Below are 24,053 nucleotides of genomic sequence, written 5' to 3' on the forward strand. Positions count from 1 at the left end.
ATATACATATACATATACATATACATATACATATACATATACATATACATATACATATACATATACATATACATATACATATACGTGTGTAAGACATTATTATCACCAATGATTCAAACACTGTGACAAGGGCACATATTGGTGGAATAAAGCATGGCAGAGTTGGGGTACTGTACGCAATGCCGTTAGTACAACTGCTGATTTTCATGATGGTACAGTCATGAAAATACAAAAAGAGCTGAACACATTTCAGAGTAGTGAAAACTGGGTTGGAAAGTAAAGATAAATTTAGATGCCTGTATCTCCCCTACACCACTGGTTGGTTGGTTGGTTGGTTGGTTGGTTGGTTGGTTGGTTGGTTGGTTGGTTTCAGGATAGGGTTTCTCTGTATAGCCCTGGCTATCCTGGAACTCACTCTGTAGACCAGGCTGGCCACAACTCAGATTCACCTGCTCTGCTTCCTAAGTGCTGGGACTGAAGGCATTTACATTTAATTAAATTAAGTAAAATTTAAAGCTACTACCCAGCTAGTTCTTAAAGCCTTCTGACGGTTAGTCTTTTTAGTAAATTACACACAGATTACACAGAATTATCTATTGATCCAATTTTACACATAATTTCGGCGAGTTTGTGGACATAGCCCTCACTCACAAGCCTATTCTTGGACTTTCCACAGGTCCATGGATTCTGAGGTAATAACTCCAACTACGCATATTCATGAGTACACATAGTTTATGTGTGTAAGTATATGTGTGTATGTGCGCACACGCACATGAAGAGGTCAAAGGTAACACTGTGTGCCTTCCTTGATTAGACTCCACTTTTTGGGGGAGGGGCTGTTTTGATTTGGTCTGGTTTTGATTTTTTGAGACAGGGTCTCTCATGGTACTCTGAGCTCTCGTTTGGCTTTGCCAGCTAGCCAACAAACCCCAGGGATTCTCCTGCCTCTGCCTCCACAGCATGACCTAGCCATGCCTGCCTTCTCAATGGATGCTGGTGATCTAATTTCAGGTCCTCGTGTATAGGTAGCAAACACCTTAACCACCTAGTCCTCCCCACAACCCCTCTTCAACATTTTAAACGAAAAGGCCAGTCAGCAGGACTTAACAGTGAAACACAGTATCAGTGAGCAGATACTCTTTGTAAGTACCAGACGTGCTCACATGTAATAGCAAGTCTACTGACTAATGTACAAGTAGAATTCCACAGCAAAAAAAACAAAGGGACAAATATTTCAAGCATGAGTTCTGACAATGATTTTCATGAGTGGGCAATGTTTAAGCTGAGTGACCATGGAGAGAGGGAAGGCGACTACATTTCTGACTTGGGTGTAACCAACGTTTCTAAGGTCTTGACTGGAGAAGCAAACCTCACTGTGCCACTTTATTTCTGAACATACTGTCTTCTTTTAGACTGATACTGCCTATTAACTTACCCTCAGAGCCCTCTGCTTGGAAACAATTTCTATAAAAAATTAAATAAACAAAGAAGGAGGACCCTGGGTAAGATGCCCAATCCTCATTCAGAAAGGCAAATGGGATAGATATTAGAAGAGGGAGAAAACAGGGAACAGGACAGAAGCCTACCACAGAGGGCCTCTGAAAGACTCTACCCAGCAGGGTATCAAAGCAGATGCTGAGATGTTAGCCAAACTTTGGGCAGAGTGCAGGGAATCTTATGAAAGAAGGGAGAGATAGAAAGACCTGGAAGGGACAGGAGCTCCACAAGGAGAGCAACAGAACCAAAATATCTGGGCACAGGGGTCTTTTCTGAGACTGATACTCCAAGGATCATTCATGGAGATAACCTAGAACCCCTACACAGATGTAGCTCATGGCAGCTCAGTCTCCAAGTGGGTTTCCTAGTAAGGGGAACAGGGAACATGAACTTAGTGGCTGACTCTTTGATCTCCTCCCCATGGTTGGGGGCAGCCTTACTAGGTGACAGAGGAAGAATATGCAGATAGCCCTGATGAGACCTGATGGGCTAGGGTCAGATGGAAGGGGAGGAGGACCTCCCCTATCAGTGTACTGGGGGAGGGGCATGGGAAGAGAGAAGGGAGAAAGGGCAGGATTGGGAAAGGGAGAAGGGAAGGGGCTACAGCTGAGATACAAAGCAAATAAATTGTAATAAATTTAACAATAAATTTAAAATAAAAATTATTTTTAAAAGTTAGTAAATAAAAAATTAAAGTTTAAAAATTAAAAAAAAAATTAAATAAACAGGTTAAACAACCCAACCCTCATTTTCTCTAACAGACAGAATGACAAACACCTTGACACCTTGAAATTCATCTGTTCTGACCGCTTCTTCCCACAGATAAGAATACTAAGACCACACTCTTATTTCCCAAGAACACGACATGGCCACCAAGAATCACGGTCTCTATCAGGGAGCAAGAGGTAACTCTTAGAACAGCTTCTGTTTCCTTTTAAAGCTACAGAGAGGGGCACCAGCTTAGCTTCATGAATATTTAACAGGCATATTGTCAACAGCTCGGTACCTTGGTGCTCATGGTACATGAGTCCATGACACAAACAGCTAGAGGAAAGACACAGGAGAGAAGAGGGCCTTCCACAAAGAAAAGGTTGGGTGCAGGAGGGACGATGGCTCAGCGCTGCTACTAGTTCAGGAGACTCAAGTTCAGTTTCTAAGTACCATGTCGGGCAGCTTAAGACCTCCTGTACCTGGCTACAAAGGATCTGACGCCTCTTCTGACCTCTGTGAGCACCTGTGCGCACGAATGCACACACACGCATGTGCGCGCGCAAGATTTTAAAATTAAAAAAAAAAATGGAGATTATACAGTGGCTACCTCTCTTTCCTTCCTTTCGCTTGTTCTTTCTTTCATTTTTAATTTCAGCATTTGCAATATTCTACAGTTTGCATATGCTTGGTTGAGTGGATTTAAGAGATGGTCCAATCCAGCTGACACCTTACCTACCTCTACCAAATGAGGAAACAGCTTTCCCTATGCTAGACAATGAGCCAAAAACAAGTATGACTATTGGGCAAAAATTTCATAATTATCAAGATCATTCAAAATGCTTTAAATTCAGTCACTGGCAGCAAACATTATCCTGTGTGTACATATGTACCATGAAATACTTGAATACCATGAATACTAAAAAGTCTCCTGCCTTTTAGTTAACAATGCATTTTCAAGATCCTCTTTTTATTACATTTTGTCTAGTTATTCTGTGGGTATGCACACACGGCAGAGGCATCCATGGGCCACGTCACTCAGGTAGAGGTCAGAGGACAATGTGCAGAAGTCAGTTTTCTCTTTCCAGCATGTGGATCCTAGGGACTGAACTCTGGATGTCTGGCTTGGTGGCAAGCACTTTACACATGGAGCCATCTCACCAGAACACATTAACTTGAACACGAATAGAGTAAAACATTTAAAATATATACAGGGTGGACAGTCTAGATCCAGAATGCTTGAGTGTCTTGGATTCTGGACTGTTTTGGATTTTGGAATGTTTGCCGTTTTTAGTAAAACCTATTTCTTAGAAGTAGCATACCCCACGTATGCTCTTACTGATGAGGAGGGGTGAGGAATTTAAAGGTCTGGGGTTTTCTAAACTGTTTTTGGGAAACTTGTCTTTCTAAACTCCATAGGTTGTATCCCCAGATGCAAGGTAGAGTGAAATAGTTTTTAAGTAAGAATGTTGTGTCCATTTTAATTCTAGTTCTTTCTTAAAAAAAAAAAAAAACCTTTTTAGATGTTTTAATTTTATCTGTGTGACTGTTCTGCCTTCAGGCGTGCAGTGCTCATAGAAGTCAGACAAGGGCGTCACAGCTCCTGTGAACTGAAGTTATGGATGGTTGTGAACCACCACGTGGGTGCTGGGAATTGAACCTGGGTCCTCTTCAAGAGCAGTGAGTGTGTTTAACCACTGAGCCATCTCTCCGGTTCCTAATTCTCATTCTTAAATGTAAATTCATTTGTGTTGCATATGTGTCTTTTACTCAGAGCATGAAGCCATTTCATAAAACCTATTGCTTAGAAGTAGGATATGCCCACATTATTACTGTTGAGAAGAAATTTTAAAAGCCTGGGAATCATTAAGAGGGACTGAAACAACTAAGCCTCCCACTTTGTGAATGAAGTTTTAAAAAAAAAATCTTTGCACATTTGCCTCTTGTGGTTTGCTGGTCTCCTCTGCCTCACCAGGGTGAGAACCACATTCAGAACACTTGAAAGGAGAAGAAAGGATAGAAACTTTTTAGAAGAACATGATCAGAAACAGCCATTATCTTTTTTTTTTTCCATTCTTTGAAGAATTCAGGTCTAGAAACACTAAGTTTGAGATTAAGATCAGCACTTAAAAGAAAAAAACCAGGCCAGTCCTCAGCGGAATACTTGAGAGCTGAAAATGTGTGCGTTTTCAGCGTCTATCTGGCCCCATTGCTGCCCCGGTCTCCCAGACTCCTGTTACCAGGATCCCAGCAACAGAACCCTTCCCAGCAGGGGCTGTGCCTCAGTAAGGATGTGGAGTCTTTCAAAAGGCATGATAAGGCTACACCAGGAACAACATTTGTAGCTACGAAAAGAAACCTAATAAGGGTCATCAAATATCATGCTTTGGGTGGTAAGCTGATCTAAACTGAGGATCATAAAGGAGTGTTATCCCCCAGCGCCACAAGAACACAACTGAGCCACTGGCCGGTTCATTATGAGAAGAGCCACACAGGACCCAGCCTTTGTTTAAGTCTGGGCATGACAAAAGCAAACTGGGTTCCAGAGAAAGCCTTGAAGAAGTCTTGACTTGGTCTTATTTTGCTTTTTAAACGATGTGACATTTCTGTATGGTGAATCACTTTGGAGGGTTAGCTTGTCACAATGTGTCTGTTTCCCTAAGAAGAGTCACAGAGTAACTCTGCACTGTAATTCACACAGAAATGCTTTAACTGTCTGTCTGCTTCTTCCCACAGCAGAAGTGAGTCCTAGCTTTATACCAAGGTGTAAGTGTTGTCAAGCACAGAGGAATGTGCTTAACTCTGAACGGCTCCTCCGTTTAATTCTCTGGCACCAGGACCTATTCAAATTGCCAGTTGTATCACTTTCCGAGTTTCCTTGGCATGCATCATTCAAGACCGTCTCAGCTTTACGTGGGCTGGGAACTGCTCAATTTCTGCTTTAGCAAGAAAATAGCCCAAGGCACAAACCATCTTAAATGACCAGAGTGAAAGGTGACATGTTTACACAGAAACTCTTCAGAAGGAAACTCTTTTCTGAAAAACACAGATGGCTGTCCCCAAATCAATGCAATGCTGAAATTTATCTCTTAAGTCTGGCTCTTCAAGACTTAGAAGAGCAAAAATGAGAAAAAAGAACTTATTGTAATGTAGATACTTTCTTCACTGCCCAGATACAGGGGCTCAACACTACATCACTAGCATTGCCTGGCTCTCAGATTTTTTTTTTTTATAATGTAACTATAGAATTCTTCAGGAAAAAAAAACAAACAAACTGTGCTTATCCACAACAAAACTATAGACGTATAAGCCATTTCACTGCCCTGAAAGAATCAGGGTTTTCAAAGCAACAGTACTTATACCTTCCAGAAGGCAACACTAAGTGAACATTCCATTACTTCAGCATTTCTCAAATAGTTCATAACCATTCCTGAAAAAAAATCAAAGTCCACGAAAGCATTATGTGTAATTTATAAATGTAACCCTGCAGAAACCAAGGCCCTCCTTCTTATGAACTTGGAAGACACAGTTAAGCATGTGTGACCATCACACTGAAAATATTGTTTGTACCAATTATGCAGAGCAACCCCAGCGTGAGGAAGAGTTCACAGAGACTCTGTAGGGCAGTTTAGCTCAGTTTAACAGTCTCGTGGAAACACCGCATCGCCGTCAGCGATCACTGCTCCTGGCAGAAGGGAAGAGGCTGCCTACATACCTGCTTCCTCGGTTCTCAGCACCTGGCAGTCAGGGGTCCAGAGAAATAAACTCAGGAGAAGCAAAACTCGGCCTCTCGGAGCTGTGCCTGTCCCTGGATAGTCATTTGCAAAAGTCGGTGTTTGACCAAAGAGCAAGCAAACCACTCTACACTGAAATAAACGTTCTGCCTACTACCACAGATCTTAATCTCAAAAGAATTTGGCCTGGGTAGAAAGGCCAACCTGCACCATGGGTGTGGCTTGAACTATAAAGAAATATATTAAGAGGCAAAGCCCAGATGTCATAACCACTTTTTAATCTATTATTGCTTAGAGTGATTAAAATACAGTAGGAGACATCCCTGTCCCTCAAAGAGTATGTCCACACAGGCTTAGAAACGGGAAACTGCTGTGAATGTCTTCTTTGTTTGTTTGTTTTGTTTGTTTGTTTGTTTGTTTGTTTGAGACAGGGTTTCTCTGTGTAGCCTTGGCTGTCCTGGAGCTTGCTCTGTAGACCAGGCTGCCAGGCTTGGCCTCAAACTCTCATAGAGATCCACCTGCCTCTCCCTCCCTTTTATAATTACTCCTTTGTCACTTTCATTGTAAATTCTAGTGTTTTTCAACCATGTGAAAAAAACATTAAGTGATTAGCATTAATTTGTGTTTCCTACAAAGAATTTATTTTAAATTGTAAGACAAATAAATAAATGAGTAAGTAAATAAATAAAGACAAAAATATCCTAACTCCAGAGTCACTGGACTAATTTCAAACAATATAAACACTGTCTGGAAACATAGTTTATGCAAAGTTAAGTGAAGGAGGACCTCAAGGGTCAAACAGTCCACGTCTACTTTTGAACTGGCCCGAGAACCGTTTCCTTATCAGCGTTACAATTCATATCTATGGAGTGGCACATTCCAAAGAAGAAGTCTGAAACATCTTTTATGATGCCTCCATAAAAAGAAAAAAAAAATGAACATTACAAAAAACAGCTCTTCAAAGTGAAAGGAAAAGTAATTTTGAAAATGCAAGCAACTTTAAAACAAGAATGCCTTATTGCATGCACTTTCAGAATTTCATGTCTATGGATGTGAAATTCTAGACACGCAAACTACCCTGTGGTGACAGGCAACAGGGCAGCCATTGTCACCTGGAAATAACATGCAAAGGGACAGGAGGCGACTCTCAGTAGCAATGCAAATACTGTGTGTGACTTTTATGGGTGTCCACGCCTGTCAAAACATTGCTAACTGCCACTTAACATGCATGCAAGCTACTCTTCCTATATTATGTCTCAATAAAAAAAGTACACGCATTTAAATAAAGGGTTACTCTTTTCTATATGGCCACAGCTGGTTGAATTTGAAGAGTTAGGCAGAATCCCAATATAAGAAAATATGTTCGCCTGGGGGGGCCCAGAACCCCTCCAGGATAGCTCTGGGACATGAGATTAAGTTCACCGGTCTGTCTCCAACACAGGCCCCAAGTACTTTGGAGGGCACCGAGGACTTTGTCTCTGAGGATTTATAAATGAATGAAAAATGAGGACATGAGTGTTAAAAGTTTCATTGTAGATATGAGGAAGAGCACAGCAAAAAGGCATCTAGAAGTCCAGACTGAACCTGGCTAAGAGAAGAGAGAGATGTGAGAAGAGCAAGTCAGGAAGAGAAGAGAAGAGAGAGAAGGAGGCCAAGAGAGGAACCAGAAGCCACGAGACTAAGAGAGAAGCCAAGAAAACCAAGAGAGCACATAGCCAAAATAGCTGGGCTATATAGGAGAAAAGAGAACCTCATGGAAAAGAGCAGCTTTTCAAACTTCAATTTGTCATAGTAGTTTTCTCTCTATTATGATGGACAGGACACAAAGTGTAATTGACAGTGAAAGTGTAAAACCCTAATGGCTTCAGAATGGCCATTACCGAAGTTCACTGAGATGTACAGAGCTGGAAACTGGGCAGGTGTTTGAGAGGCCGGAAGAGGGGAAAAGGCGGAGAAGGCCTTTAATCCCAGTGCTTAGGAGGCGAAGGCAGCAGGATCTCTATGCGTTGAAGGCCAGTCTAGGCTATCACGTGAGTTCTACAGAGTGACAGCCAGGACTATATAGAGAAACCTTGTTGCAGAAAAATAAAAAATTCCTTTGAGAGGATATAGGGAAGGAGGACCTGTGCTCCACATGCCTTACACGCTTTTACTAAAAACGTCCCTGTTCAGATACAAGGATGTGTGCAAAGACATTTTTTAAAAAAAATAAAAAAGTTAATGTCCTTGGGTTGGGCATGTATCTTGGCGGTGCGGTGCTTGCCTAGCACATGGAAATCTCCAAGTTTGGGAAGCGAAAAGAACGAACAGAGGGGCCCAAAGAGATGGCATAGCAATTAAGGGCAGTGGCTGTTCTTGCAAAGGACTTGAGTTTGGAGTCCAGCACTCAAATCAAATGGCTCTTAAGTCACCTGTAACTCCAGCACATACAAGCACTAACTCACACACAGATATACACATATTTACACGCATATAAGAACACAGTAATAAGGTCTTTTTAAAGGAAAAAAAAATCTTTGTGTTATTAAACTTTTTAAAAACATGTCTTTCATATTGGTTCACACAGTCTCTGACTGTATTGGGATCTATCTAAGTCATATGCTCGCACCAAGGTGGTTTCCAATGGGTCTATTCTTAGAAGCATTTCAGCAGGCATCCTTGAGCAGAGACAGGACTGGGAACGAGGGATAGAGCTCTAAAGGCAGTTTCTCCAGAATTTTACACAGTCCATTCTGTTACAAGAAATGATGTCAGCACCTGCTCTGTCGGGAGGTGTTGTGGCTGAAAGACACGCAGCCTAAGATCACCACTTCTGCTGCAAATGTTTCTGCTTGGATACCTACTGTAAGTCTCAGCCAAATTTCCAGAGAAAACCCCACGGTCTCAGTGAGAGGTGCATAGAAGAGCTGGGTATAGCAACCTGCACCTTACTTCCTGATGCTCGGAAACTCTGACGGGAAGATCACTTGAGGAGTGATCCCAGGAGTCTGAAGGACAGCCTGGGCGGTACTAAGAGCTACTGCTCAAAAGCAGCGATGACAAGCCAGGTATAATGACACAAGCCTGCAATGCCAGCACTTGGGAAGCAGAGACGTAAAGATCCTTTGCCACACAGCAAATTTGAGCCCAAGCCCATACCTGACATTCTGTCTCAAAACAAACAAACAAACAAACAAACAAACAAGCAAAACAAACAACAAAACAACTGTTGATAAAAAAACTGTATAAAGAAAAGTGATACTAAGTCACTGATAAGGCCAAGTGTATAATGAGCCTTTAACAACTGTAAATATTTCAGAAAACCATAATTTCAACGATCACAGTATACATTAATTACTAGAAAATAAAACTTTTGTGTCAATGGGTTAATGAGATGTCTCAGCAGGTAAAGATGTTTACCACCAAGCCTGACAACCTGAGTTTATTCCATGGAACCCCCATGGTAGAAGAGGAGAATCAACCCTTGAAAGCTGTCCTCTGACCTCCACACCCATTTACGCCCACACACACACACACAGAAATACATGTCATTTTTTTTTTCAAATTTGAATCTAAACTGTGTATGTGACTCAAATATTTGGCAAAGCAAGAACAGTGAGAACATGTGCGATTGCATCCTCAGGTGAGGAGCCTCGTCTTTCAGTCTTCACACACACTTGGAGATGTGTCGCTAAAGGCTTTGTTACAGTGTCCGGAAGAATATTTTCTATACCGTGTGCGCACATGGTTTGTGACTGTGTGTACATGTAGGTCAGAAGTTGACGTCGGAGTCTTCCTCGTTTTTGAGACAAGGTCTCTCTCACTGAACCTAGAACTCATGATTTCTGCCACACTGGCTGGCCAGCAACCTCCTGGGACCCACCTGTCCACACACCCCCGCTCTAGCTTTGTAGACATGCGCTGCACATCTGGCTTTGGATGTGGTCTTCATGCCTGCATAGGAGACACCTTACTCACGGAGCCATCTCCCCAGTGCTCCATGTCTTAAAAATCATTCATTTCTCTAACACTTCGAAAGCACCAAGGTAGTGTTACCCAAGTAGGTAAGAACTTGGCAAAAGGAGCAGTTTATGAGTTCCTCAGCTCTCTACTTACAACTTACCACATTTCCTGAGTGTCTATGTTAAACAAAGTTTCAAAAATAGAGAAAATTTTCAGTGTCCTTGTCCTCAATACATTTACTAGGTAATCTGACAGAATATGAATTAGCACAATACTCGGTAAAATATGAATGAGAAAGCTCATCTTTAACAGCCCTAGCTTTCCTCCTTGACAAGACTGTTCCAAGGAAACCACACGCACATCCTGCAGAGCTCAGACATATAAATAACATTATTTAAATTAAAGTTATTTTCATTCAGTTCCTCACCTCAGTTCAGTTAGTGGCACCCAGTATCTACCATGTTTAATATGCTGCAGGGGCTTCTCCAGTGCTGCCCAAACCGGAGGAGGAAGACACCACACAGAGCTCAAAATCAGCCTTTGAAAAACTGGCAGACCCGGGGATTCTTATCTTAATTCAGCAGTTGGGAAAAGCAAATGGATGCCAGGCTTTTAACATCTGGGGGAAAAAAAAAAAGGTCCTCGGAATAAACAGGTGTCTGACTTGTTGTGACTATAACACACATAGGTAGCAAGATGGAAGGGCGGAGTGAGTATGTGAAGGAACCCGGACAGAGGAGCATTGGTAGAGGACCCCAGGGCATGCAGCAAGCACCCGAAAGCATGAGCGTCCGCTTCAAACCATAATGCTTCTCCTGAACCTACATTAGCAAAGACATAGGCAGGGCGGAAGCCATCTCCCCTCCCTGAACATGGGTAAGCTCCGCCCGACTTCAAGTCTTGAAACGAACCTCTGAAAGCTATTCGCTTTCAAGTGTGGCCAAGACACGGTTTTAGTTTAGAAAGATATCTGCTTAAGTCGCATTTTCCGCTTGTGTGCTTAAGATCTCACTGTTTCTTTCATGTGTAGAGTGTTTCTGCCCCTATGTATACATGTGTGCCACATGCAGGCCTGGTGCCCATGCAGGCTAGAAGCGTTAGCCTGGCACTAGTTACAGATGGCTGTGAGCTGCCATGGGGGTGTGGGAACTGAACCCAGGTCCTCTGCAAAAGCAACGAGTGCTCTTAACCGCAGAGCCAGCTCCCGAGCCCCACGTTATTTTTTTTTTTTTATCAATACTAAAGCTCATCACCATTGGAAGCAATAATCACTGCTCTCTTCCCTGTCAAAAGCAGGTAATATGTCAATATTAAGCAAGAAAATACCTCCATCGTAATCCATAAATACACAAAGGGACTTTTGCGGCTTTTGGTGAAGGGCGGGGGCCGTGGGAGAGGGAAATGTACCCTGGGTTATCTATGCAGACCCAAGTGTCTTTCAAATCAGAGGAGGAAAGAGATTCAAAGTACGGAGAAGCCTGACCTACTGTCCTTAACTTTGAACATGGAGGAAAGGAGACCCGAGCAGCGGAATGCAGGTGGCCTCCAACGCTCAAAGTAACCTCCGAGTTTATGTCCACCAAGAAGGGCATAAATAGGAAAGCTACTTCACCCAACATCTGAAATGAGCCCTGAGGATGACCCTTCCCTAGAATCTCTAGAGAGGAATACAGCCCTGCCCGGTACCTAAACTTTGCCTAGTGACACCTAAGCCAGACTCCTGACCTATAGTCCAGGAAGGTAAATGTGCATCAGCTACCCCGCAATGGGAGCCACTGAGCAAGTTAATACAGACCCAGACAGTTTTGCTCCAGAATCAGCTAATTTTATCATCTTGGCAGACAGAACAGCTATCGCTTGGAGGACTGGGAGGCGAGACTAGAACAGAACGCTTTGGGAGAGGACCAATGTTGTCTTTAGAGTTCTCCTTAAATAGACTTCCCCCTCTTGGCACATTACGTAAAACATACCTGAGGACTGGCTCAGGGCTAGAGCAAAGCACAAAGCCCTGGGGTCAATCCTCAGCTTGGAAAGAGCAGCCACAAAGCCAACTTAGAAGTTACTTCAGCATCTTAAAAAGACAAATACTACAAAAATTTAAAGATTCCAAGGTATCCCAATGATGTCAAGCAAAGGCCTTTGCCTTTTCCTTCTCAGTGGGTAAGGCCCAGACAGCACTCCTGCTATCCTGTCATTGGGGGGCATTCTCAACAGCAGTCCTAAGAGCAGACCCTGGTTTGATATGAAATACAGAGTCCCAGACCTCTTCTCAATCAGAAGTTCATACAGAGTCCCAGACCTATTCTCAATCAGAAGTTCTACGGTGAGGCCCAGGAATGGCCCAGGAATCTGAACAAGCCCAGCAACAAAACTTAAGAGATTCCGAATTTTGTCCTCTACTAAATGGCTGGAAATGCTGGGGCCCTTCCTCCTCTCCCCCAACCGCCCTAGACCTCTGCTGCTTTGAGCAAGACTCAATAAGCAACTCGGATCAGAGGTTAGCCTGGAATCTAGCCATCTAAACGCAAATTAACTGCTTAACTGTGCAGCTTTGACATAAGCAGATCTGATTCTGCTCTGACCTCTTAATGCACTTTGGGCAATTCACATTACTTTCTGTGCCTCGGTTTTCTCATTTGCATATGGGAAGTGAAGCCCTACCAACCAACAGCATTGCTATGACAGCTTAAGCACAGTCCTTAAAGCATTTAGGGTATGATTACCGACACACTACATTTCTATTTTTAGATAAAATCTGAGAAAAATAAGCATTGGGAAATCTTCAACATTTTTATTCCCATAACAGAATCTAGAAAGATGGACTATTTAGTGGAAACAAGCTTCCACACTAAACAACATGGGAGAAAGCATGTTTATTGAGGTTGTGAATGGGAAGACGAGAAAGAGAAAAATGAGCCAGCCTATCTTTTTGAGTTTATATATACCAACGGGGGGCATAATTTTATTCCAAAACTCTAAACTAGTTGTCTGAAACAAAAATATATATATATTTTCCTTAATCATAAGTATCTAGGAAATCTGCCTTTTGGTTTTGACCTCTGGGTCTGAAGTGCCAAGCTCATGGATTGCAGAAAGCTTCCCGGACAGGTTATTTTATTAGCTAAGTGGGTGGGCCTCCATTCTGGCTGGAAGGTGGTTGAAAGCTAGCTGAATGAGTCACGGTTAAATAATCTTAACTTCCAGACGCATATGAAGCACGTATACAATCAAGTCAGTACACATACCCCGTCACTAACATTAGGATGAACGGGTATGGAAAGCAGATAGCACAGCAGACGCCGGGACACTGAGCAGCATTACGGTTATATGACATATGGTTGAGGTCACAAGACTAAGATTTAATTAATAAAATCAAAGACAAGTGATGCTGATGAGTTTGTGGTGACGAATTAAGTAGGAAATGATATAAGAGATGCTAGGTCCAAAGTAGCCCCCCAAAATGGAAGCACTAATGACAATGTTCTATATAGAAGGTCTCTGGCCAGGTAAAATTGAGAGTTGGTTATTGGGTTAATAGAGGCCTAAAGGCAGATTCTGTTAACCTCCTAAAGGTCAGCTACCTGAGACAAAGGCATCTAGTTCCAGGTCAATCTGAACAGCCTGTATCCACTTAGAGACCCTCCAGAATGTTTGGCTGTCATAAAAACCTACTTGTTTTTCCACCATTTTGCTTCCGTCTGCTCCTGAGAGGCAGCTTCTGAAACTGTTAGCTAGCCCTCAATGAAATGCTTTCTTTTAAAAGAGTTGCCTTGGTCACAGTGTCCCTTCGCAGCAATAAAACAGTGACTACGACACACAATAAGAAACTAACAACAATGACCAACAACGTCAAGCAAACATACTATAATAAAAATCATATCTGTGTTCTTATTCATGGTGGCACATGCCTGTAATCCTAACATCGGGCAGCTGGAGGCAAGGAGCCTTAGGACTTCAAGTTCGGCCTTAAAGCCTATGCAGCAAGCTCAAGACCAACGTGAGCTACGGGAGACCCTGTCTCACTTCATATCCCATTGCCTGGTGTATAGTAGGCTTCTCGTAAATTGATGAATGGAAGAAAAAAGCAAATTAATGAGTGGCTGATGTACACCTCCCCTATTCCCACCCAACTCACATGCTGTGGTAGTTTGAATAGGAACGGGCCCCCATAGGCTCATATATTTGAATGCTTGGTCATTAGGGAGTGGTGCCGCTTGACAGAGATTAGGAGGTGTGGCCTTGTTGGAGTAGGTGTGACCTTGTTGGAGAGGTGTGTCACTGGGGATGGGCTTTGGGTTTCAAATGCTTAAGCCAGGTTCAGTGTCTCTGCCGGCTGCTTGCTGATCCAGGTGCAGAACTCTCAGCTACCTCTCCGGCACCATGTCTGCCCCCCCATGCTTCTCGCTATGACATTAACGAACTAAACCTCTGAACCTATAAGCCAGCACCAACTAAATGCTTTCCTTTATAAGAATCGCTGGGGTCATGGTGTCTCTTCCCAGCCACAGAACACTGACTAAAACACGTGTTTAATACTTTGTTGTACCATCCATATAAAAACACAGTCTTTAGCACCTATTTTTTTTGGACTAGAGTTATTTCCCTCTTATTTGTCATTTTGCTCTCTACGGTTTGGGTTATCCATGTCAACTATAATCCAAAAATATTAAATAGGAAGTTGTAGAAATAAGTCATGAATTTTAAACTGAATACCATTCAGAGGGTACTTAAACACAGTACTAAAATACAACAATCAAACAGCCAAGATGGCTACTCAGTGGCAAAGGTGGGGCGTGTAGAGTGTGGGTGTTCTGGACAAAAGACTAACTCATATGGTGAGGTGAAACTCGACCACACAAAATTCCGTGATGCTACTAGAATAGTTTCTTGGGTATCAGAAGAATCGGCAGTAGTGTACTGTAAGCTGAGGCCATTCACCTCGCTCAGGGCTCATCATGGAGGCACTGTACTCAGCTCCCATCAACAAAAGGAAGAGTGAGCGCAATGAAATATATTACATTTTAATTGAGTTTCCTCGTGTGTGTGGTGTGTGTGTGTGTGTGTGTGTGTGTGTGTGTGTGTGTGGTGTGAGGTGTGTGGAAACACGGGTGCAATAGTGCATGTGTGGAGATCAGAGGACAACTTTCAGGAGTCAGTTCTCTCCTTCCACGGTGGGTTCTGGGGATCAAACTCCGGTCATCAGGCTTATATAGCAAGCAAGCACTTTTACCCAATCAGCCATCTTGCCAGTCCCACAATAAAATATATTTTGAGAGACAGAAAAGATACACAGAGAGAGAGAGAGATTTATTTTTGTGTCTTTTGGAATTATAACTGGTTGTTCTCTTACTAGCTTACAAATTGTTAAATTCTTAGGAACATGGAGTAGTAAACTAACTTGTGTAAGCCCTGAAGTTGCTTGATACCCACATTAAAATCAAAAGCAGAAAAGGCAGCACTTCAGGTGCTCTCTCCAACAGGAGGCAGAGCACTTCCTAGTAAGTATGTACAGAGCTAGAAGGAACCACTAGTCTGGGTAGCTGGAGATAAACCTATGACTAAGTTATAAAATAGTCCTATGACTTAATACAAGCTACAAAATAATGTGTGAATCTACAACCTTGTACTTCCAATAGTCTCTGGTCCTAGAGGTCTTGCCATGGACAGAACCTACCCTTCTCTGTCCTACCATCAATCTGAGGTTCAGCTGGCCCTGTGGAATTCTTTCCTCATTACTATTCCCTGGTATGATTTAAACACGGTTTGAGTGTTTTGCCCAAAGAGTCATGGGGCTGGAGGCTTGGTCTCCAATGAGGCTATTTTGTGGTTAGAACGTTTATAAGAGATGGAGCTTAGGGCAAGATAATAAAGGTCTAAGGGCACAGAATAGGATAAATGCTGGTCTCAAAGAGTTGAGTCAGTTCTCTCAAGAGGGGGTTGTTACCAAGAGAGGCAATCCCACATCAGGCCCTTCTGCACATAATCCTTTCTTATATGTTATTTCAAAACCAAAGAGGCTGCCATCAGAGGCTGCCTCATCTTCAACAGTCAGTGTATAAAAATGTGAGGTAAATAAGCCACCTTTCCTTATCAAGTACTTAGATTTGGACATTCTATGAAAGCAACAGAAAACAAATTAATATGCCCCCCTTGCCAACCCTTCTCCAGATGATGAGCACCTACCCATCCTTTAATGTCTACATTAAATGCTCTAAGGTGGTAGAGCACTGGACTAGCATTCAATAACCTGGGTTCAATTTGTGGTACTACAAAAATAAGTATCCCCTCCTCTATTGTTTTCTCCATGTAAATATGGTTTAGAAGAAAATAACGATTCCAACAACGGGAGAGAAGCCATTCTCATTACAGACTGGAAGAAAAAAAAAAAACCTGCTGCATCTTTTCCATGTCCTAAGAACTTGAGTGAGGCTCAATGTAGAAGGTAGAGACTCATGAATGTGGCTGTTGATGCAAGCGCCCCTCTTGACGTAAGAGATAGGGAATTCTGGAGCCATTTTGAATGGACCTGTCCCAAGAGCACAGATTTACGCTGCCTCAAATTCCATGTTCCAATGTGGAGGCGGTTTCCCAAAGATTTTATAGTTTTACACAGCGGAGAAAGTCATAAATCAAGGCAAGCTTCAAATACATCGGTGTATACATCAGAGATGTGGGTAAAACGAGACGGAGGAAGCTGTTCTACAGGCTCAAGACGTTATCTGATGGCGTTCTTAGCTTTCAAATGTGACGTTGTTTACCTGCTAAGTCAATAAATTCTCAGTCTTTTCCTATTGTCACAAGATTTTGGTTCTGACACAGAAGGACAAATGAGTCATGGCTTTTCTGGAGGGCCAGAACTTAGCCCAAGATAAGGTAATCAGCCTATGGACCAACCAGCAACATTCCTACCTCTGCACAGCCCTGAGACTCTCATCAGCCAGTCAGTTACTGCACACAGTTCCTTTCAGGAGTTTTCGTTCACAGGCAGGTAGGTGCAGCTTCTCTGCAGATGCTGTTGTTCAAATGGCAAAGGAAAGCTTAAGCCTGGATAACATTCGTCGGGAACAGCAATCATTATTCATCACTTTTACCTGCGTCTCCATAGCAAAGGAACAGCTATGGGAAAAGGAGATTTAAAAAGTGGACAGTTTATGGAGAAAAAGAGCTCAAGAATTCTAAAGTTATACCCAGGACACATGCTGGAAACAGCTGTGAGCATTAAGATAACCCCTCTCTCTACATTGGGAAAACAGGAAAGAGCAAGACCTCACAGACCAAAGACTCGGAACCTCAGGAACAAAACTTCATTACAAAAGAGAGAACTGAGCTCAAAAGGCCTAAGGAATTCATTCCCTGCTCCTCAAAAGCAGCTGCGTAGCAAAGTGTTTCCCAGACTCAGCACACTGAAGCCGCTGCAACTACCGCGCAAAGGGCCAGGCTCCACTCTGCCTTGGATTGAGGGTCATAGTCCTGTTCCATGGTTCTAGAGCACTACCAAGGCTAACCAGGATATGGCAGGCCTGTAGTCTCTACAAGGAACCCTGAGAGGTCATTGTGTGAAACTGTAATTGCAATGAGGACCCCAGGTTGCTGGAGAGAGGCCAGAACCACAGGGCAACTGGCAACAGAAGCTGAACAGAAACAAAGTGAATTTCCCTGGCCTTCAGCCTCGGCATAATCCAGGAATTTGCCAATCCATAAATTCTTTGGTTGGCTATGATCAACATACATTACCTATAAGAATGAAACGTGAAAGGCAAATCAAAACACATGTTTAAAAATCAGTTAAGACACAGAAATGTCTTTTGTTTGTTCACAGTGAACAAACTATTCTAGGACACACTGAAATACCTGTAGTCTCGGGAAAGGCTCAGCTCTTTCTGTCTTCATGCTTTTGCTAATGTTGTCAGCTGACGCTGTTGTTTGCCACGTTAGCACAGAAATTGCACTTTTCTGTCTGGGTTTTGTTTTGTTTTGTTTTTCTAGACAGGGTGTCTCCCTGTAGCCCTGGCTTTCCTGGAACTCACTCTGCAGAAGAGGCTGGCCTCGAACACATAAGATGCTTCTACCTCCTGAGTGCTAGGATTAAAGGCGTATGCCACCATGCCTAGCCCTCTTTGGGTTCTTAGTCTTGTTAGTAAATGAATTTTAAAACAGACTTACACTGGGGAAATGGCTCAGCAATAAAGTTCACTCCCTGCTTTTCCAGAGTATCCAAGTTCGGTTCCCAGCACCTACGTGAGCTGGCTCATAACCATCTGTACTCCAGCTCCAAGGGATGCAACACCCAATTCTGATCTCCAACACACACACATACACATCCATATACATGTGCACATACTCATACCCAGAAATAAAAAATAATGAAATAAATCTTTTAAAAATATTTAAAAAGCAGATTCTGTAGGATGCTCAAAGACCATTTTATTAATAGTTTGAGAGAAAAACAACAGAACAGGTAAATATTAGCCACTGCCTAGAGGAAGGAAATGGAAAAGAGAGAAAGACAGAGAGAGAGAGAGAGAAAGCTATGTCCATTTGTAAGTAGCCACATGACAAAAGGGGACACATTCGGAGAAGGCCCAAAATGCCAAAGGAACACACTCAGGCTTTGGCTGGCATCTGACAGAAAGAGGCAGAAAAGAAGACAAAGGGTGTTAGACTATGCAAAAGCAGAGAAGGGGTTAGTAACCCGAAACCTTCTCCCCTTCCGTCTTCCCCCTTTTAAAACTATACCAAATCAATATTCCCCCCTATTCAATATGTAAACTGCATTGCTATCTATAAAGTATGGTCTTAAAATGCAGACTTAACAGAGCCACAAGGCAGTGGATCTGAACCTGACTGCATGGAGGGGCGGGGTTTCTGGGAAGGAAATGTATTATTACCTCATTAACGAAATACTTATTCCTCCCATCCGCTTAGAAGACTGCCTGCCTTAGGGGTGGTCTCTTGGCCAGGTGATTGAACAGTCCTGCTGGATTAACTCTGCTGACCTGGAACTTAATATGTCAACCAGGCTGGCTTCAAACTCAGAGATTCCTCTTGCCTCCTTGCCCAGAGTGCTGGGATTAAAGGATGTGCAGCCTGGATTAACTGATAACAGTATGTGATCAGATTGGAACATCACATCTCCACCCTGGGCTAGAGGCAGACTCCTTTGGAAAGCGCTCCATCCTCAATGGCCTATAATCCTGGATCACCTTCTCTTCAGAGCGCGAACCCTAAAACCCTTTAGGAGATGGGCTGAAATTAGAGAATAAATATAATCCATTTCTACTACGAAAATACAGCGATCTAGTTCCAAAGTCGCTCAGTGTTAGGTCTTAAACTTGGGACAAATGGCTGAGGTGCCTATTTAAAATATTAAAGTGGACCTGGCCGCCAGGTTCTCCCAGCATCCCTCAATCCCTACCTGTTACAGTATGGCTGGCATACCCTACCCCTGCCCTAAACTTCTCCAGCCCAAGTATTGGGGATGGGCTTCCCTTCCTGCAGCCCTTCCTTATATAATCCAACCATTTTGGTCACCTGTCCCTTTTGGCCTCTTGGTCTGGCTCTCCCCTCCCTCTCTCCTCACAAAGCCCAGCTCAGTCGGGGTCATGTCCACTCTGGACTCTCTCAGATGTCCCTGCCTCTGACTACGCTCTGCCTTTTATTACAATAAACCTTCTCCTCTTCCATTCCTTTTAGTTTCCGTTTTTCATTCATTCACACTATGAGATCGGTATCTGGTCTAGAGTCCAAGCCACACCCTTAGGTGCAGCTTTATAGCGAAGGAGCTCATTTAGGAGGAGAGATAGACAACTAGGAACACTGAACCAATCTTTCTTCAAGCATCCCCAGCCCCCAGCAAGGCTATTCCTAGAACCACTGTGGTCCAGGCCCTTGCCCTAAGCTTCCTGACCAGTTCCTCTCCTGTCTTCATCCTCCCTTCACCAAGCGCCTCTTCTCTGTTCACTTTTTTTGGCCTTACACCTTTTCAGACCACCTCCACTTTGAAGTTTTCCTTAACCTCCTGGCCAGAGCTACCTGGTCTCCATGAGAGTTCCCTTCCTTCCCTTGTCCTTCCTGGTGGCTGTTCCTCCTGGGATACAATCATGTCATAGGTGATGGTCCCTGTGGTGGCTTGAGTGAGAATGGCTCCAATAGGTTCCATGTTTGGGTCTCAGTTGTGGAACTGTTTGGGAAGGAGTAAGAGGTCTTTGGCCTTGTTGGAGGAGGTGTGTCGCTGGGGATGTGGACTTTGAGGTTTCAAAAGTCCACACAAGGCCCAGTGTCTCTCTCTTGGCCTCCTGCCTGTGGATCAGGATGTCAGTTCTCAGCAAGTGTTCTAGCACTATGCCTGCAGGCTGCTACCAAGCTCGCCACTGTGAGGATCACTGGCTGTCTGAAACTGTAAACAAGCCCACCATTGAACGCTTCCTTCTCTAAGCTGCCGTGGGGGGTGTCGCTTCCTTCTCTAAGGTGCCGTGGCGTCTCTTCACAGCAACAGAACAGCAGCCAACACAGCCCCTGTGCACACTCCCTCTACTAAGCGATCCCTCAAGCACTACGTGCTACTCTGCTACTCGTAGCTACACAGCCAGCCCTCCCCCTTCATCTTCTTTTAAAATCCTGTGGTTGAGGAGGCGGCCAGTGAGATGCAACCAACCCCTGTCTCCATACTAGAGACCAGCACACACTGTGGTCAAGGGAGTGTCAGGATTGGTGGGGGCAGTTATTAAAGGTACCTTTGACAACAGCAAGATCACATAGGGAGTTTCACCGCTGAGGCTAACCACGGAACACATTTTAGAATTTTGTGAATGTAAATTTCACAGAGAAACTATCTCCGGTTGGGAAAGGACACGTGGCAACTGGGAAAGCACTAGTTTCAGGGGTGCGAGACTGACGTTTCCAGACAGGATCCCTCCGCATACACTTGGCCATAGCCATTATCCCTGTGTTAAATCCCAGTATTTTTTTTTTAATGTAAAATTAGAAAATACATTATTAATTTGATCTCTGCCGTTTCCAAGTTGGGTAAACCCAGGTAGGCAGGCCATTCCCAAAATATTAGCCACTTACCAAGGAAAGGCGGCAAATTCACACGTGTAAAAAATATACCTATGAATGAACACTTTTCCTCCGCATCTCCTTTTAGCTTCTTTCACATTCACGGTTACTTACCAAAGGCTTCCCTCCTCCTGGGGTCGGAAACAATCAGAGATTTTGACTTCTCTTGCATAGGCCTACTGATTTTCCATATTCAAAGTCTGAACTGTCCTAAGGCTTATTCTGATGGACCATTAAACAGTAAGAGATTTTTTTCAGACTTATTTCACTGATAATAATCTTGGATTCAAGTGGCTATTTGAGAATAAGATAAGGAGTCCTGTGAGGTAGTACGGCTCTTCCTGCCTGAAGACCTGAGTTTGACCCCCACAAGTCCCACATGGTGGGAGGGGAGAATAGCACAACCTCCACTCACACCCCGCGGCACATGAATGCATACACATGAACTGAAGAATAACATACAGGTTGATTCTAATGATACACATGTACAAATGTACAAAAATGCCATAATAAAATATATGAACTAAAAGGGGGGGATGGGGGATGGTGGAACATACTCTTGGGTCTCTTAGTTTGAAGCCAGCTTGGTCTAAACAAGAAAAGAGATTTAAAACAAAGAAAAAGAAAAAGGAGGGATCAGCCTGAGCCACACAACACTCTGAAAGTTAAGGCTGAAGGAGGGCTGATGGGACAGGAGTTCAAGACAAACCTCAGCTTCATAGCAAGTTTGAGGTCAACCCAAACTATGTAAGACCCTACCTTTAAGGAAACAACACACACACACACACGGGGGGGGGGGGGGGAATGAAGAAAACTGTTATTACTGTTTTCTTCCCAATATTAGTTCACTTGCATGACAGCCGCTGCTAAAACACATCACTGGGATTTTAGGAGCTGCTTTTCACGGCTGGCACCTTGCTGACCTGATAATACTTAAAACTCTGCAAGAAGCAGGCCACTCTTCAAAAATATTCCCTGGACCAGAGGGGTGCCCCAGTAACCCAAACCTAAGGAAAGGGGTAAGGAAACAATGCCTTTGCAAAATAAAAAATAAAATAAGATAAAATAAAATCTGAGAGAGCTCTCTAGTGGAAGAGTGCCAGAACCTGAGAATTTCCAGTTCGTTCACAAAGGTTATAAACACTCACTTGGTATCAGGCTACGGGTTCAATTATATACTAACTTGATATTGTCTTTCCACCAAATTATTGATGAGCAGCATTAAGACACGCAGCGGACTCATGTATCAAAACCTCAAAACCCCAGTTTGCATTGATTTTCATCTATAAACAGTACACAGGAAGCATATACTTATTGTCAAGGACAAAAAATGAAGGAAAAAAAGGCTTCACTGTAACTATAAAAGACAGCACTTAAGAAGACGGGGGAAATGCACACAAAAAGCCTACTCTTGATGGTCACTCAGTGTAAGTGATCAGCTCTGAACCTGCTTTTCTTCCCCTTGAATACTTACTCTAATCTGTTTCATCTATGGGAACAACATACGCATGCTGCCTGTACCTTCTAGGGCATTCAAACTGCTTCATTGGTGCTGGTTTTAGGCCACACACTGCAACGCCTCCACTCTGGCCCTTACTGGCGGGATCTGTGTACAATGACTCACCTGTGGAGTACACAGTGGCCCGGAAGTACACTATGTGGAGAGGCGAGGGTCAGATGAGAAGATAGTGGTGCAAGAAAAACTAACAGAGAAGCCTTAAATTCAAATCTAAGGCAACTTCTATTTTGGCCTATTACTAAAACCCTTTACTTCCTGGTTCCAAAGCACTGAAGCGACTTTTGTACTGCTCCTTACTGGTTTTGTAGTGATGTTACTGTTTTTGAAACAAGGTCTTATGTAGTAGCTCAGGCTAGCATCTTTGAGTTAGATTTGCTGTGTAGCCAAGGATGACCATGAGGTTCTGCTCTGTTAGCGTTTATCTCCTCAGTGCTGGGTTTTCAGCACCACACCCAGCTTATACATGGATGGGGATTGAACTCAGGGCTTTGTGACTGCAAAGCAAGTACTCTACCAGGATAAATCAAGCCACAGCCCCAGGTTCTATCAGTTTTTGTTTTTTTTTTAAAAAAAAAAAGTTATTTCCCAGATCTGCATCTTTCAACAATTTAAGATTTTGTTTCTTAATAGCATAATAAAACCAGTTTTCTCCAACATTTTTAGTTACACACACCTCCAAATCCTTTGCTTTGTGTCATAAAGTAGTTTACACCCTCAACATACACACTTTCTTCTACATTACTAAATCACCTATCTACTGTAATAACAAAAAATATATATATTTTCTCATGTATTCTTAACAATCACATTGGATCTTGCTGCTGCTGCTCCTCCTCCTCCTCCTCCTCCTCCTCCTCCTCCTCCTCCTCCTCCTCCTCCTCTTCTTCGTGCATATGTGTGTAGGTTAAGAGCTCAACTTTCGGGAATCAGTCCTTTCTTTCTACCCTGTGGTTTCTAACTGAGGTAGTAAGGCCTAACAACAAGCACCTTTACCTACTGGGCTATCTCAGTAGCCACAGGCTGGATCTTTTAAAGAAAACATGCCTACGTAACAAGTTATCATCCAGATACTCTTGTACTTTTTCTCGCAACTGAATTGTTCTAAAACACAAAACAATGACAAACCAATCAACAAACCAAAAAAACTCCTGTTTATGAGGCTGGAACTCAGCTCAGAAATTTGCATAGCAAGTACAAGGTTCTGGGTTCAGAACCAGCACTGGGTAAAAAAAAAAGAAAAAGAAAAAGAAAAAGAAAATCAGTTTATCGGTTTACTGATAAAAATAAAGTCCTTCTTCACAAGTAGACCTTATGAACAGGGCTGTCTCTAGATTGCTTCAAAAATATTTTCTGATAAACTGAATGTCTGAAGTAAGAGAGGAAAAAATATCCTACCCATCCAACTCCTCACCCTTCTGTGCCCACAGTGTCATTAAGGCACAATTTATAATGAAAAGAGTAACATGTGAAATAATGAAAACAACTCACTTTTACAACAGGCTCTTCCAAACACGGGAGAGCTGGATAGAGATGGGATAGAGACGGGATAGCTGGATAGAGACGGGATAGAGACGGGATAGAGACGGGATAGAGAC

General features: G+C 43.1%; 1 protein-coding gene across 5 annotated transcripts in view; it reads right to left on the reverse strand.

Moving 5' to 3' along the window:
• Positions 1–24,053, reverse strand: part of Pls1 (plastin 1) — an 87,712-nt gene that overhangs the window by 57,424 nt on the left and 6,235 nt on the right. The window contains exon 1 of one of the 5 annotated variants that reach the window (XM_055629778.1): positions 10,309–10,332. The exons of 3 other annotated variants lie outside the window; for them this stretch is intronic. The gene's annotated coding sequence lies outside the window, so the exon portion shown is untranslated. Of the gene's footprint in view, positions 1–5,920; positions 6,065–10,308; positions 10,333–24,053 lie in introns of those variants that run through there. One more of the 5 variants, XM_055629775.1, reaches the window with a different exon arrangement.

The sequence above is a fragment of the Psammomys obesus genome, unplaced genomic scaffold, assembly GCF_907164565.1.
Source record: "Psammomys obesus unplaced genomic scaffold, mPsaObe1.curated_primary_1811, whole genome shotgun sequence".
Taxonomy (NCBI): domain Eukaryota; kingdom Metazoa; phylum Chordata; class Mammalia; order Rodentia; family Muridae; genus Psammomys; species Psammomys obesus.